The sequence below is a fragment of the Protopterus annectens genome, chromosome 10.part0 (assembly GCF_019279795.1).
Source record: "Protopterus annectens isolate FY-2018-M chromosome 10.part0, PAN1.0, whole genome shotgun sequence".
NCBI lineage: Eukaryota > Metazoa > Chordata > Ceratodontiformes > Protopteridae > Protopterus > Protopterus annectens.
The window spans coordinates 1784440848-1784459435 of NC_056744.1; positions in this window are offsets into that span (position 1 = coordinate 1784440848).

Here is an 18588-nt window from a genome sequence, read left to right on the forward strand (position 1 = left end):
GATACTCCTGTCCCAGAATTCCACAGTGTGAATCAAAAATACCATCATTTTTATACATTTGATACTCCTGTCCCAGAATTCCACAGTGTGAATCAAAAATACCATCATTTTTATACATTTGATACTCCTGTCCCAGAATTCCACAGTGTGAATCAAAAATACCATCATTTTTATACATTTGATACTTTTGTCTAGACTACAGAACTGCAGCTAATAAGATCTATGTTGGAAGAAGGCAAACTCTATAATATCGAATATTGCTCCCTATATGTAACATGCACAGACTTATGCAGACATGGTTGCTGTTATGGATCCATATATATATATATATATATATATATATATATATGTTGTTATTCACCCAGAAACATAAACATGTGTGTACCTTGTCATACATTCATGCATACAGCATGTGTATGTTGTCATGCATAGCTATATGTATGATAAACACATGTACATTATCATGCATCTACACACATATGTGCACATGTATGTTGCAATGCAGCCATGCACACATGCATCTTGCCATGCATCCTTGCACATGTATATGCTGTCATGCATCAATGTGCACATTTTACACATGTACGTTTTCATGTACATATGCCTGCTGTCATGCACAAATATATTGTCATGCATCCATGCACAAGTGTATGCTGTTATGCAGCAATGTGATTATGATACACATGTACATTGTCATACATCCATGCACATATGTGCATATGTATGTCGACATGTATCATTCACACATGCATACATGTTGTCATTCATGTACACAGCCCATGCCAGGACTTTCACTGCAGTACAGTGCTGAAAAATCTCTCCTTAGAAATTGGAATATATCAGAAAAATTTAGTCATTTTGATAAGGGAGCAAAAACCTATCTTAATTATTCCACATTACAGTAGCAAGAGACAACTTCAGGCTAAACAGGAGACTGATCTGTCTACACCCAGTCATATTTCATCTTTTAAGCTTCATTCACATTCAAGAAACCACGTCAGCTGCAGGTAAATGTCAGCATTACCCAACATCAAGCATATATTATTATTGTAATGTCAGACAAAGGAGCTAGAGTACATCTGATGAAACGATAATTACTTGAATCAATACAAAGGCTGAAAATTAGCAGCATTATCTTTATGAAATAGGTCTTAGGAGATAGTTAGATTAAGTACTATTTTTAATAAGTACACATTAAAACTTCCTCAAGTCCGGAAAACTCTTAAGTCTAGAAAATTATTTTGCTTTACAGTGGTACCTACCCCAAATAAAACACTTCATGTGAGCCCCTCTAATTTGCACTCTTATTTCTGCATAATATCCATGAAATCTTGAAAGTTTAAGTTGATTTTTGTAAACATGAGAGTCCCCTGATTTATTTAATTCTTTGTATTTAGTGATGGCCTGCTAATTATTTATATTTATCGATGGCCTAGGTTACACGCCTGACACTATTTATGTTTTATAAAAGCAATGAATTGTGGTATTAAAAAAAAAAGTTTTACAAAACAATAAAATCTTCAGCAAGTGGATTGGAAAATAAAGCAATGTAGTCTTGTTTTAAACACATGGGACCTGTTAAAGTGTTTTGTATCCACTGGCAATGAAGGTAGAAGACAATGGCATCATGTAGCTCCCCCATGCTTTTATTGCCACTGCAATACAATACAGATATATGACAGCTCTGCAAACCTGACTAATCTGAACAGGAATTCACCTTCCATACTTTCAAAAATAGCAAAGTCAAAAATCTTATTTCAGAAATACAAATTAAACATAAATACTATAAGGAAGCAGAATTTCTGTGAACTACCCCCCCCCCCATATTCTGCCAATTAAATAATACAAATTCTGAGGTCACTGCATCTTGCACTAGGTGATATACTTGGATTAGGGGTTTAAGGGTGTTGTGTTTCTTTTTTCTGGTCCTTGTGCATTTCAGCATTGTATCTGTCTGAAAGCAGTACTGCTGTTTAATGTATTTTCTGAGAATTACTGATGTAGAAATGATTTCACAAATGCTGAATTCATATACTATTTTAACTTCCTTTGTATACCTTTCCAGGTGATCTTTGAAAAAGTTGGGCAGCTGAAGCCAGTTTTATGTTTTCAGAGCAGAGTGGTGATGACTTGTATATGATAGATCGGTTGCAAATCTAGCTATCTTGCTGTAACATAGTTCTAGTTTTTGTGATGAGGGAGATTTGAATATTGGTAAGAATCGGTGACGCATTGAGTAAAAAAGCTAGAAGGTATTATAAGATTTAATGATGTAAGCTCTTTTCTAGAATTTTACAAAGTGACAAATAAGATGGTGATAGGCCTAAAGTTTGTTATGTTGGAGGAATTACAACCTTTCTCAAGAGATATAATGTACAATTTTTTGGAGAGATGTAACTATTGATCAAGATGGAGGCAGGATAGGCAGTGAAAGTAGCAGATTTCACTATTCTGTACGTAGGTTATCCATGGTAGTTGAGCAGGGCTTGAGTAAACTGAGTAGGTGTTTCCTATGTGAGCTAGAGGCAGTTTTTCAAGGGAATGGAGAACTGTGAAAGAGATGGTACATTATTAGTATATAGTGCAAATATGTTCAAGGAGCAGCAGAGGACACATGAAATCAAATGCAATAAATGTAAGAAATGAATGAATAAATGAATAAGTAAGTACTTCCTTAGGGTAGGCAGGAAACTACTCTGCAAGCTAATTAACTTCCTTTTTAACTTAACTCTTACCACCAAAACCTTTTCACATAGCTTTAAGTATGCACTTGTAATACCCCTAGAAAAATTTCTATCCTGCATCTGTTAATAAGTTCTGCCCCGTTTCAAACCTCTGCTCCTTAACCTAAATTCTTGAAAAGCTTGTTGATGACAGAATCTTAGCAGGTATTCCAAAATGTGATATTCTTAATGATAAACAACATAGGTTTTGGTCCAAATACAGTATTCTGCAGCTATTTACTTGTAGACAGACTGTATCTATCAGAATATGGAACAATAACCGGGGCTATCTTCATAGATCTAATAAGGCCTTCAATACATCACTTCTTGTTGCTACAGAGACATGGAGAATCAGATTTCTCTCTTGAGGTCTTGCAAAGATTCAACAGCTATCACACCAAATGAACCTTATATTGTTGGGTCCCAGTAACTCCAATCTTTCAGGATCAACCTTCAAAGGGAGACCACGGAGCTCAACCAGTCCTGTTCTCTTTTCACGTTTTATAAATTATGTTCCCAGGGGCCTCCCACATATCACCTGATTGCTCTGCACAGATGGTACTATCCATTCAACAGCTACCACAGTACCTATTTCTCTTAGAAACAATCTTCTGTAAGATTTTTCTGCCATCTAGAACTGGCTTCATAACAGTCAATAAATTTACTTTCAATATTTACAAAAACATCTGTGATGTTAAAACTGCAAAATATCCATGCTACAAATACTACACATTATTCAGGTACTTCTCTTCCATTTGTCAACCAACATAAATATCTTCTTTGACCAACATCTCATCTTCCATAAGCATAAGCATAAGCGTAGGAATGTATGGACAAATAAAAATAAATAAATAAATGTTCCTCAGAGCAAGCCTATGCATTCTGCAGTAAAGGCCTTCCTGAAATGTCCATTGGTTCAGCTTACCTAAGATACATGAAGAACACTGACAAGCTGGCTGTATGATAAATGGGCTTGCATACTTTCTGTTATTTTACTAGGCCTTGAGCCCTGATGCTTAACTATTTACTTCTGCTTTTGGAGACTCCATTGAGTTTGAAAAGAACAGTAGTACGAAAATCTGTTTATTATAAAGTGGTTTTACATCTTCTGATATTTAGTATTAACTGTATTTATTAGTATGTCTGTTTTGTGGACTTCCTTACATTTTTGAGATTACTATCATTTTTAAGAAATGTGTCTTGCTGAACAAGTCTTTTCAAACAAAATAATGCACCATTTTATTTCAAAGTTACATAAATATTTCATTGAAAAGGAGATTGCCATTAGTCTCTCATGATAATTGGAGTTACACATGCAAATGACAAAAGTCATGCTTCTGAGTATGCCATTGTCATTGTCATGGCAGCAAAACAAAAACAACTGCAACTCTTGCAAAGTGATAGCAGCTTTATTAAACCAAAAATGCTCTCATCAAAAGTAGAAAAATATTGCTTTGTGTACTGGGAGACAAGGTCCTACATAACTCCAAGAAGCAGGCTACACCATGTGCCCATCAATGTCATAACTTTTTCTAATGTCTAAGCATTTGGGGTAAAGGGATCTATTCCATTCTAATATCCCTTTCACTGACATGCACAGCAGTTTGAATGGTCCTGAATGTTTGACAAAGTACAATCTGCAAAATTTGTTTGCTCAGGAGTAATTTTACTATTGAGCCTGTAATAAAAGTCAGGCTCAGAAAACAGCACTTCGTCAAAACAATATGCCTATAAAATCATCATGTATGAGTTGCAAGATGTCTACACATTGGGTCTATATTAAATTCTCAAAAGCCGACAATGTCGACCCAAGAATAGCGAAAGTGCAAAACATCGAGCGGGTAAATGGAAATCTCAGTAAGGGGAGAGTTCCATTTACTGCAATGTAGTGCAGTCTCGGAGTTGGTATATTTAAGTAGCAGGGGGTGTGGGGGGCACAGGGGGGCTTGCCCCCCCCGCCTACACTTTTTAGTTTTTTTTTGTTTTTATTTATTTTTTTATGAACATTTGAACATTTAATGGTTCGATCACTAAAGGTCGTCCTTTAGTAGTTCGAACTGTTAAATGTTTGATGTTCTAATATAGACCCTACACATCTTATAGTTTCATAGGTTCATAGTTGTGTACTAGGCCAATGGCTCTGGAGCCTTTACAAGCCTAGTCCATAGAAGTGCCCTGGCATCATGCCACAATTAGTTCTCAATGCCTCTATCAAGTAGAGCCACTGGAGTGATCCCCGGAGTGAACTTTCTATTTCCCATCCACTCATCAAGATTTCTCTTGAAGAGGGCCAGTGAGGTGCTCTGCTTGACATGTATAGGAAGTCTATTCCAGAGCATGGTCAGTCTCTGAGTTATGAACCTGTCCCTCCAGCATGTTCCGTTGATTGTGGTAATGAGGTTGAGGTCCCTGGAACATGTGGTGCAGACGGATTGGGATTTATTTAGGTGTTACATTTCTAACAGGGCAGGGCCATTCATGGTTTTGCAAGTCAAGCAGAGATTGGCTCTTAATAGATGATCTTCCCAGCAAAAAAGTCTTATGCTTCCACAAAACACTGCTACTAGAAAAATAGTCATGGTATCATACATAACCATGTGAATGCCCACAGATAAAGTGATAATTAGTTGGTAAAGTTTGTGTCAGAGTATGCCTTAATCATTGAAGTATTAACTGCTTTCTTTCTTTCTTTTTCCCTCACTGCCTTTGTTTTCCCATGCATGACTAACCTAACGTGATCCTCTTGTAGAAATAAGAGAACCTAATTGCTAGATCCTCAATACCAAAGCAATTATTCTTTCAAGCAACACACATATGTGACAGACCAACATCCTGTTCTCTTAAAAATGGGGTTTAATGTACTATGACTATTGTCTCCAAGGAAATCTGGTGGCATTCATTTGATTCTATAAAGAACAAATCAGGTTGTCAAAAAAACAGATGAACAGATAGATTGAAAGATAGATGACAGATGGATGAATGGATGGCTGGATGGATGGATGGATGGATGGATGGATGGATGGATGGATGGATGGATGGATGGATGGATGGACTCCACAAAGAACATTGCAAGGGTGTATCCTATAAAATCAGAGAAATCTAGGATGCATCCTTCAATACTCTACTGGAGAAGTACATCATATGGAATTGAAAGATACACAACTATTACCCCCTGGGGAAATAACAGATGTACACAGCTCAGTACTAACTAATTAAATATTAGCCTAAACTAGTTGTGCTAATACGTGAGGAGATCTGAGGACTGTGACAGTGAGTGAAGATATTGTTGGAACATTAACATACTGAGACTGTCAGAATGTTATCACATTGTCATACATATTATACAAGACAGGTGGAAAATGTAAGGATGGGTAGTGATTGATGTAAGAGAAGAAAAAGTGAAGAAATTAACTCAGCAGAGCTCATAAGCAATCAAGGATGAGGATGGATCGCCCTAACAAAAGGGAGAAGCAATTATGTTGCTGAAGAAGGTGATTTTTTTCTTACATTTCTTAACCAGAGACAAGAAGGGGACTGGCAAATGAGAGAAGGAATCCCTACAATAGCACACAAAGGTAAATATTGCTGCTGAAAGTTATAGTCCTATCTGCTCTGCACCTCTAATGTAAAATCAGACCACCCAGCCTGTCACATTTTCCCTAAGAAATGAAAATGAGGCAATAACCTCCAAATCAAACTCCAATGTGTTCATTGATTTCTCTAACCCCAGTCTATTAGCATTCTTGGATTACCAAATAAAATGTAAAAGCTATTCCCCTGTATGGGATCTGGCAGGTAAACCAGCTGTTTACACCTCCATTTCTCCTCACTGCTGGATGGCTGCATTGAGGCATCTGTCTACATCTACTACAAGTATGATGGCAAATTTAAAAATAAACCCTTATGGTGGAATCCCACGATCACAAAAAACTCTATAATAAAAACAAAATCCAACTCTAAGAAAAAAAAAACTCAATGTCCATATTTCTACGGGTAATCTACAAAAAGGCAGCTAAGAATTGAGATCAAATATATACTATGCTAGGCTAATGATCACCATGGCCTTAATAAGCCTAGACATGCACTCCAACCCAATTGGATTCCCTGGTAACATGTGTGTCTTATTTTGGGGGGTATGTTTTTTAGGAGGGCTATGTTATGTAGGAGGGCTATGCTAGTTAAGAAGTTGCTAAAAAGTTATGGGGGAATATGTTAGTTAGCTAATGCTTACTGTCAGACATTGTCTATAACAGGCATGAGAGCCAGCCCGGGGATGACTTTATGATTATCCATCCATGGTCAAGGTTATGCTTAAACAGAGTTAGGGATGGACTCTGCTTATGTGGATGGGGAGCAGATATGTACCAGGTGATGTGGGGAACAGCCCCTCACAAGGAGTGTTGAAAGGGGGGTTTAATCCCCTGCAAATCCCTTTATATATTTTGTCTTTCTGTTATGATTTTGCCAGGTGATAGTGTCACTTGATAAATGGGCACTGTGGTGGTTATAGTCAGTTCTCCCAATAGATCAGCAGGACTAGTGATGTGAGTGGCCTTTTTGTAGTCAAACTATGATGTATCTGCTGCCAACTATCTTTTTATGCTTTTTTGTCCTGAAAACAGCAGTCCACTGTTCCTGGACCCTATAGTGGTCTTCATCTTGAATGCTGTGCTTAGAAACAGGATAATTGGATTTCAGAGGTGCAGTTAGATGGGCATATATAAAGCAACGAACACCGTACCATATGCATTACAGTCAATATTGTTTCAAACACCATTTGAACAAAACTTTGACAGACAAGTTTATTTTGTCAAAATGAGGCAGTTGTTAAGTATCCAGCTACCACACAAGAGAGATGAGATTAGTATAAGTACAGCAGGAAAACACACTATGCTAACAGACATGCAACAAGTCATTTAGTCACAGCATAAATTCTGAGAAGGAAACAGAGAAAGGAATATGACAGGGAAGTCAAGAAAGGGAAAAACTCTTTGTTTGTTAAGGGAGATGACAGATAAGGTCAAAGTAAAAAAAAGGAGTGCATTCAGAAAATGTAATGAAATGCAAATAAAACAAGAATAGAATCAATATCAACAGATATGAACTAACAGAATTAGGATATTATGCAAAGCAAAGGCATAACTTGCAAAGAGAAAAAACATTTTAAAGGAATATGACAGCAAGCAGGAAAATATGGTAGGATTATGGAAGATTAACCAGGGGGAAGGATACTGTACAGAGGGTGAGACTGAAAAGGCAGGAATAACAAATGTTTGGTTGTTTTAATTTTTCCAAAGGCAACTAGCAAGGTGGGACACCTGTCAGACAGCAGGACTGATCAACAGCTGAAGTCCTAGATCTGAGCTTATTTAGGAGGAAGGGTAAAACTAAAATGGATAATGCAGTGGGGCAGATAACATTCACCTCAGAGTCCTAAGGAAAATAAGAATAAAATGATCGCAATGGAATTACATGATCCCAGACAACAATGGTTCGCAGCAGTAATATGTCAAAATAATCTGATAGCCTTTTATTTTCACTCAAACATACAAGAAGAAAGGTGATTTATTTTCAGCACTTTAATGGATAGCAGAAATAAATTCCTCATCATACTTTGACTCACAGGCCTTCTGAGAAATTAGGAACTTTAAGATTTTTATACAGTCTACAACTTTCTCAATTAAAAAATAACTAATGTAGTTTATATTTTATATATTGTGCTGTCAAAAACAAAATGAGAAAGAACTTTTCTCATTTAATGGAAACTCCAACAGCATTCTCATAGAAAGGTATTTTAACAAAAAATGCAGATAAGTCCCTAATAAAGCCATTTTGATTGCAGTTTATCATTACTTCTTTCATTTGTAATAATGTGCTCACTTTTCCAGCTGTCACGTTATATTATAACTTAGATAAGCACACGGCATGAAATCTTGTGTCATTACTTGAGTGACACTGTATAAATTGCTAGGCAACCGGGTTAAGTCATTACATACCTTTTCATACCCCTTATATGTGCAGGGGTACCGAGGGTCTTTTCTTTATTTCACCGCCATAAAACTTAGGAGGTGACGCTCGATAAATATTAACACATCCATCACTGCCAGTTGATAACAATAAAAACTTGCAGAGAGTTGTATTGTTTTTCATTTAAAGGTACTTGATTCACAAGCAATACACATGGATAAGAGGAACAAATTGTCCAGGCAAACACTCCATTTGCTCCAGCATGACAAGGAAATGGCTAACAGCTGTGGCAGAATTTACCGAAACACCACAGCCAATGAAAGAACAGACCAATGCGTCTGCCATACCACTGTCACTTCCTAATGTGAAATATGCCATCTGCTACAAAATACACAACATTTTTTCTGTTTTACTACTATCAGCTTTGTGCCTCACATATACCTCTTAATCTGTTAGCACAAGAATTCTGGACAAAACCAAAAATAATGGAAGGCTAAGACCCAAAATTAGGAACAAATTTTAAATATTGTTCTTATAAATTTGGAAAGTTGCTAGAATAACAGGTTATGCATTAGCATGCATTTTCTGAAGGATATGAAGTTTGAAGCTCAAATGTCTGTCATTATTTAATGACTGTAATCCTCAATGATTTGCCAGGAAAACACATTTTTTGAGTAACAAACTAAAAATATGAAACAAAATATCTGAACGTTCTGCAAAGTTCTAAACAGTTGAGAGGTATGGCTTCATAATGCAGTTTTAACAACCACCTAAATGCACTTACTCAAATCTTTACCAAATTTTAGTTTAAATTCTTTCTAATAATCTCGCTTTTTTTATTAGTTAATTGGTGACCCCCTCCCCACTTAGCAACTAAATAACCTTTTCCTATCAACATGTTCTTCTTAAGGGTGTGTTTCCTTCAAGTGAATGGCAACAAACATCTAGAAGAATACAAAATATATTCTATACTGTGCCTTTTTTACTATTCTTATAGAAATAATTTCACCCTTTGTGTCCAGCAGCAGGTAAAGAGCTTTTACTTTTAAAAAATCAGTTTGTGTAGTAATTTCCAACTTTCACATACTATAGCCTCTGGAAAATATAAAAATATAGCTGCTGATAGGAACCACTTAACTTCTTCTAGTCTGGTCCATGGTGAGGCTTTGCATTTTCAACTTTGTCTGCCTGTACCTCTTAAGTGTACCTCATTATGAGCAACATACCTTATTTGGGGTCTTAAAACTTTAATGCTCCTTGAAGTTCCACATTGAAAGGGTCTGTCACACATTCAGTGTTAGGATTTTTTTAACTGATGTCCATGGTAAATAAAAATGAATCATATTAATTCATTTAAATATCTTTTTATAAGTAAAACCAACACATTTTGACCATTGTATGGCCTTGCTAGTTGAAGTTGTTAGTAAGCTGTTAAGTTTGTGTTTCACATTTTGCCCATTTGTTCCACATTATGAAGTCTAGTGTTCCTCATTTTGGAGATGGGAGGTCGAACTCGCTGCCTCTGCCCTTCATGAGAGACTCTCCTTGCTGAAATGCACATTCTTTTTCTAAAGTTATACCATCCTGAACTTTATTCATTCCCTTGAGACATCTATCACTCTTTCATTCATATAGGTTCCAGGTTTAAGCTGGGTATAAGATTCCACCTTTTCCCTTAACATAGGTACCATATTAAGTTGGGTACATATCATCCCTCCCTCCCTCCTTCACTTGAGTAGAGTGTTACATTGTATAAAATGTAATTTCCCTATTCCTTCCTATGAATATTGTTTTAAGTTGAAACATCAAATGTAACATTGTTGCAATTCACTAAATTATTCTGATGACATTATACTGGTAACCAAATTGCTAACAAAAGTAGTCAAAGCAGAACTTTCTACGCCTGTTAACAAAAGAGCTCTTTTTGTAAGTACTAATGGGAGCATTTTCCCAATAATAATTGCATATTCATCTGAAGCATTCTCCAACTCTAACACTGGGGTATTCAGCTGAAATACATGACAAAGGTGAGGCATGGAGCAAGTAGAAAAAGAAGAAAGATAGGGCAATCATCCAGTGGAGAGGACAGGCAAACTAAAAATGCAGGTCCATGACCGTCCATACGAAAATCAGGGTAAATAAATACTACATTTAATTTCTTGTTCTAGAAAAAAAAGTGAGCTTACAACCCTATTCAAACAAAAAAGTTTCATTACATATTTTAATGTGTAGATAAACCCTAATGAAACTTATAAAAGCATACTAGCCAATGAAGTGAAATTTGTGCCTGAATCCATAAAATTGTCTAAGGCCAGCTTCGAGAGAAAAATTGCACGGGATACTAAGGATAATCACAAGGCTTTCTTTAGTTATGTTAGGAACCTGGGTGGTAATTCCCAGATATGCTCAGAATTAGTCCAAAATGACAAAAAATACACCGAACCCACAGACATTGCCAACATCCTAGCTGACAGGTTCAGCGCAAACTTCTCCTCCCCACCAAAAGGGCAAATATCCCAGCAGAGTGCTGCCCCTGACATCTCAGATGTTCAGGTAAGAGCCGCCTCCAAAGCAAAAACACAGCATCAATGGGACCAGACGGTGTCCCACATGAACTCAAGAAGAGCTAAACCCAAACATAAAACTACTGTTCAATCTCAGCCTTACTACAGGATATGTGCCCAAAGAGTGGCGAGCAACAGTGGTCCCTCTCCATAAGGTGGTGCCTCAACGGATCCTGGAAACTATCGCCCCATAAGCCTGACTAGCTTGGTCTGCAAAGCTATGGAAAGGATCATCGTGGACCTCATAAATAAAGATATTGGGGACCTACAAACACTGGATCCTACCCAGTTCGGCTTTGTTAAGGGCAGATCCTGCCTCTTAAACCTGGTTGATTTCTTTGAAACAGTCACCAAGGCCATTGGAAGGTGGTCCACACAGCCTACCTGGACCTAAGCCTTCATACCCCACTGGGCATTGTAGATAAGCTCACCAGCTTAAATATAAACCCCTATGTCACTAGATGGATTGCAAACTGGCTCAAGGACAGAACCCACATGGTTAGAATTGCTGGAGCCATGTCAGACTCCAAAACAGTTACAAGTGGTGTCCCACAAGGCTCAGTCCTGGGACCCCTCTTGTTCGGTATATATTTCTCGGAGGTACAGGCCAACACGGAAGGACTGTGGCTGACAGATGACTGCAAACTTCTCCAGCCGACAAGCATCCTCCAAAAGGGCCTCATAGAAACAGACAACTGGTGCCAGAGCCATGGCCTCAAGCTAAATGCCAAAGTGTATAGTCATCCCCTTTGGCAAAGTGGTAATCCATTAAGTACAGAAGAAGTAATTAGGGACCTGGGGACCCAAGTTGATAGCAATCTCATTTGACAACCACGTGGCCAAAGTGGTTGAAAAACATTTTATATAGCCCACCTAATCATGAAGGGATTCATATCTAGATCAGGGGAGGTCATCGTGCCTCTTTACTCATCCCTCATCAGGCCCATAATTGAGTACAATGCCCTTTTGGGATGTACCTTACCAGACACCTGCAGCAACTAGAAAGACCCCAAAGTACCTCACCAAGAGGACCAAAGTGCTCAAACAGATGCCATATGCTGCCCGGTTAAAGAAACTCCAGCTCTACTCAGTGGCATACTGCCTGTTCAGAGGCGATCTGTGCCTAGCCATGTCCAACCGGAATTAATGGACATGCTGCACCTCAGAAAATCCAATCCCATCGAGCTGAGACTTGAACCTCAGCACTGAAATAAATAGGACATGCTGGAGGACAGATTCATAACCCAGAGGCTCCCTTCACTCTGGAATAAAATCCCAGTCCAGGTTAGGCAGAGTCCTCATTGACTCTTCAAGAGGAATCTTGATGAGTGGATGGGAGATGTATCACTTCTGTGTCACTGTTAGACAGAGGCACAGTATACTAACCAAATTTTCTGGCTAGGCTTATAAATGCCCTAGGGCAGATAGCCTAGTATGAACCTATGAACCTATTACTGTTATTTGAGTTATGTGTGACCCAGATACAGCTACTAAGCGGGTGGAGGAACCCATTTTTAGAGACAACTCAGAAGCTGCTGACATTTAAATGACTTGGTCAGAGTCATACTATAGGTAAATGGGAAATGAAGGAATCAAACCTGAGACTACAATATAGAACTTGTTAGCATTACATAGCCTTAATCCTTTGTGATAATCTGCTAAAATTGAAACTTGAATCTAAAACTTTTACAAGGCTTGCTGCATTAAAGACAGTGTTTCATACTGGGGCAAGTTATAATAATTGTCCTGCATTATTTAAGAAACCTTTTAATGATAATTTGACTTAACCACACTTTTTAATAGCATTAGGAAGTTATGAGAGAATAAACTGACTATTTTGGCTCTGTGATGTGTAGCAGATAAATTAACCCCTAAAGAAGATAAAGGTCTAGCACTTTAAAACCTGATGCAGTATCATCATTAAACTGTATTGGTCGTGTTCTAAAGCAAGTGTAATCAATAAACCTTTGGAATTGAATATAACCTCATTAACATATACAATACCAAAGTATATAATTTTTGATGCAAAAATGTTATTGGTAAGGATGGTCCCCTACAAATTTTTCTGAGATCATAAAATCCCTGCCATGACATCACAAAAGACTGAACTCATAATGCCTCACTATCTAAATTAATGTATAGATTACTGCATTTCCATGTTGGAAGCAAAAAAAAGTGTTTTTCACTAGTTCTTGCAGATAGAACACCTTGCAATGAAAATTAACGCTTGATGATATAGTGCTGAGTAACATCAAGCATAAAACAAGAAATATTAATATTATGGGATGTTAATATAGATTGGCAATGGATATCCTTTCGTACCATTATTAGTACGCTTCCACACAGCACAGATACCTTTATCATTACTCAGCTGATGTCTAAAGCAATGCGAATTGCATTGCAAATGGGAAAAAAGCACATTTGACTGGCTACTAACTTCTACCCCCTCACACATTTCATTCACTGAAATTCTCTCAGATGTGATCATTATCCTATTTACTTACTGTAGGAACATTCTAGAATCTAAAAATCTGTCGCTGTGAAATGATCCAGACCCATAAAAAATTTAATGCTGCCATCTTTAACTTCTTACACCATTTATAGGAATTGGAGTCACATAGAATATCTTTCCCTTGAGACTGTATCTTATTTTAATCAGATTTTCCAGGGAATCTTAAATTCACTATGCTCCCTCCTTCCTGAGTTAGCTAGGAAAAACAACAACCTCACTTCTGCTCCCTGGGTTAACTCTGAATTCAAACAATTAATGAAAAAAGGTGACAAAGTCTGGAAAACTTGGAAAAAATTAATATTTCATGTGTATTCTAACATTATAGAACTTCTTATAAAACATTATTCAAAAACAAAAGAAAAAAAACAGCATCACCATTAGTTCCAAACATTTTATTGTAACAATCATAAATGCTTTTGGAGCTCCGTAAATAAACCTGTTAGTCCAGGTAAAAATTATTCTAACAACCTTGTACCTCAAGAATTCACCTTTTGGGGGCGAAGCCTAGATGGTCAATTGAGAGCAATGAATTTTGAGAACTCCATAAACTAGTATAATAACATAGAACATTTTTATTGTTTTCAAGTTTAAAACATCAGAAATCTATAGATAAACTACTATTAACTACATACATTTAATTTTTGGTGGAGATATACAAAGATTTTCCTGTCAAGTAACTTGGAAATATATTGAGTCACTGAATATGAACAACTCAAGGAATTCTCATCCAGATGCTGCTTTGAAAAAAGAACTGCAATTGATGACATCTACCTTACAGGAACTATCTTTGAAGATGGATGGCTTTAAAAATGACTTAGGAAACCTCAAATTAAATTCTCAAAAACAGACTGATACTCTTAAGGAACTATTACAGCAACGCCATACAAAAATAACAATTATAGAGACTTCTCTAAATGACATTGCAGGGTGACTCAAAGAGGAAGAATTCCAAAAAGAATTTCTTTTTAAACAGAATACATGGCTGCTTAACAAAATAGATGACTTAGAAAACAGGGAAAGGAGAAACAACATAAGGATCTTTGGTCTGCCTGAAAACACTGAAGGAGAAGACATTATTTCATTCTTAACAACCTGGATTCCTGAATTTTTAGACTTGAAAGAAGGACTTTCATTTGGAATTGAAAGGGCGCATAGAGCACTGAGGAAACCTACTTCTAACTTAACAAATACTCCACCTAGATCCATAGTTATAAAATTTCTTTCATTTCTGGACAGGGAACTAATATTAAAATCTGCTTGGAGAAAATCACCCTTAAAATACAATCAAAGCAAGATAAGGTTCGACAATGATTATTCTTCCAGAACAAAGGAAAAAAGTCTGGCCAAGAATAAAACTGTTGAAACAAATCAACATTAAACAACAGCTGGCCTTTCCAGCCAAGATAAAAAATCTTTTTGCCAATGAGATGAGAACCTTTAATGACTTAGAAGAAGCTACTATATTCATCAAAAACAACAACATAGCGTCTGTCCCAGAAGAAATGGAATGGATGGCCTCTACTCTTAAAAGAATAAAAGAAACAAATCCTTGAACTGATGCTCGAAAGAAGAAACAAAAAACTGATTCCAAGATAGCTGTCCCAAAAAAAATAACTCTTACAACTACATCTCTCAAAATATCAACTGATACGGTACATCACTTGTCATCTGTTTTTATTTAAAAAAAAAGAAGGGTTTCTTAAACAACTGAGAAACAGTAATGATTTATTCAGAATGTTCAAAGAGCCCAATAATTATTCACAAACAAAGATAGGTCAAGATGGGTTACTATTTACATTCTATATAAGCCAAACAAAGCAACATATAATACAAACATAGAAGTTTCTATTCCCCTACTTGAACTCAATGAATACTTATCTTGTTCATTTTTCATTGATTTTACTTATAATAATTTAAGTAATTAATTAATTCAACAAGATACCATTCATCAGAGTTCAGACTCAAATGTAACAAATTAACATCATATATAATAGCAGTAACAGTAGAGTGTTTTGAAAAAAAATGCTGTCATGGAGACTAATGCCTTCTTCAGTTAAAGTATAATTTAGAAATGTCATGTATATCCTGGTTAAATAATACTAGCAAGCTCTTAGTAGAAATGTCATCATTATTCTGTCTAAATATAGTTAATATCACTTATGGCAGGTATCACAGCTATGAGTGCTGTTTGATCAATCTTGATATGGTGTGCGTGGATGCAGATGGGTCTGGCAGCTAGTACAAATGTCATTATTATTTTGTCTAAACATAGTTAATATCAATCATGGCAAGTATCATAGCTTCGAGTGCTGTTTGATTAAACCTGACATGGTATGTGTGGATGAAGCTGTGTCTGACAGCTGTTGTATGTTGACATTTTTGTCTCTGGGAAGCTGTGAGTTGTGGCTTGTGATCGAGGCTTACTGATGCTTGTGCATTAGGAAGAGAAATTTGGTGTTTTAGCCTGGATCCAGGGGAAGGGGGTAGATAAAACTGTGATTTGGAATATTTTGGCATGTTCATACATCTGCTGAGTACCGTGGTGGTGGTGCTGCAGTAGCGTTGTCGTCTCACAGTAAGACGTTGTCCTGTTTGATTCTCAACTAGAGCATCTTCTGTGTGGAGACATGCGTGAATGGGCATACCTTAGTCAAAGGTTGTGCGTCAGGGCCGGCAACTCGGCATGTAAAAAATCTACTGCCAATCATTAGTGGACCGGAGTTCCGCTGTGGTGACCCCTAACCGGGAAAAGCTGAAAGACACAACAACAACAAAAAAATACATCTGTTGATTGAGAGGTGGGAAGGCTGGAAGAATGTGTCATCTCTTGTTGTGGTGGCTTGTTGAGAGTTTTTTTTTTTTATCTGTTTGCTCTCCGTTCTTTTCCTGGCTGCTGCCTTGCTGAAAGGTAGGGAATTTAGGCTTGAGGTTGCAATGAAATGAAGCTTTGCTTCAGGTGCATCACGAGCCTCTGGTAAGTAGTACACAGACATACTAACAGAAAGAGATGCTCCCAGGTTGCTATGGTAACAGAGACTGAGGGACGATAATGCTTAACGACTCTAAGAAGCCTCTGAGATGATTCTCAGCAATTAAGTTTTTGGTTTTAAACAAATATATATATAATAAGAGGGCTGTTTTAAACCACATGTACACATATTGATAGTCGCCCAACACTTCGTTTAGTTCATTAAGTTGGTTCTTGATAAAAAGAAAAATAATAATAATAATAATAATAAGCGCAATTTTATATTTAAAATCTGTTTTGGCCCAAACACATTAAGGATTTACATAAGAGTGGAAGTCTGAGTTATTGTGAAAGACTAAGAGCACTTGGTCTTGTGTGGTACCCTTTGCAGTGGTCTGAGAGGTGAGCTTGCTCAGATGTGTTGGCCATATGGTGATAGCTAATTCTAGGGGTGTTTGGGGTTGCCAGGAAGTGCTAGAGTGTCATCAGATTTTCTTCGCGGAAATATCTGTGGGAATGGAAGGTGTGTTGAGTGGTTCACTGGCAGAGTGGCCACTGAATGGAACAGGCTGGTAAAATGGAACAGGACAAATATTGGTTTGGATATTTTAAGATAATAAGTATAAGCATTACAGCCTGTGGTCTCTCAAATAACTAAGCAACAGCCAAAAAAAAAACACAATAGTTATGTAATGTATGATTTTAGTAAACCTAAACATAAAATATATATTCATCATATAAGATGAAGCAGTCTGCTGAATGTAGATATTAAAGACAGGATTTAATAACATGGGCTTGTGTATAATAACATTTCTGTTTTAACTTGTCATAAATGACATACACTACATTGAACATCAAGGGGAAGCATTATGATTTTCTTATATAAGTAAATATGCATAACAAGTCATGTAATTGCTTTAACTTGAATTGTAGTTTTTGTAACCCATCTTGACCATATATAATACTTAAGCAGTTAGCAAGGTCACTAATGTTTTATATATGATATCAAACTGGCAAAGTTGTTCAAGAGAAACAATAGAAGCCTGAACTTGAAATGTCACAGAATGCAACAATCACATTCTGAACAAATAGTATTAAATTGACAATAATCACTCAATTTAACCTTTGCTGATTATACAAAATGGAATGTTGCCATTTAAATCTAAAAACTTTCAGTAGTTGCCATAAAATTAAATTTATGAATATGGAAAGGGAACTTGTACTCATTAATCACAATAAGTGAATTTTGTTGTTTTTAACCTATAGTTTCACTCATTTTATAATAAGAAATGACAGATATAAAAATCCGTATGTGTCGGAAATGAGGGGAAGAGGAATGCACTGATAATTAAAATGCACTAACTTTCATCAATGTTCACATAAAACAAACTTGATGCTTTAAGTAAGTTAGCAACAAAGTGATTACTTAAATGCTGGCAAACAATGAAATATAACTTCTGATAAATCCAGTAAAATACATTCTATTAGAAACATTAGTTATAAATGTTATTACCGTCTAGTTATATTAAATAATAAGTTTTGAAAGAATTCATCAATAAGGGTGAATATGTTAAATAACCATGTGCTGTAATCTTTTACTGAGGTTTTATATGTGATACATCCTACTTTACTATGACTGAATTGCTTGTCATCTGTCTTTCATGTAAATATTAATTGCTTATACAATAAGTAGACATTTATATTGTATTAGAATTCTGTCTAATCTACAATAGTACTATATCTGCTCAAAATAATATAAATATTGCTTATTCCTATTGCAAATATTCTCCATATGATAATTCAATTTATGGATCTCAGATGTTCTGGATTTTCAAGGTAAGAGTGATAGTCTGA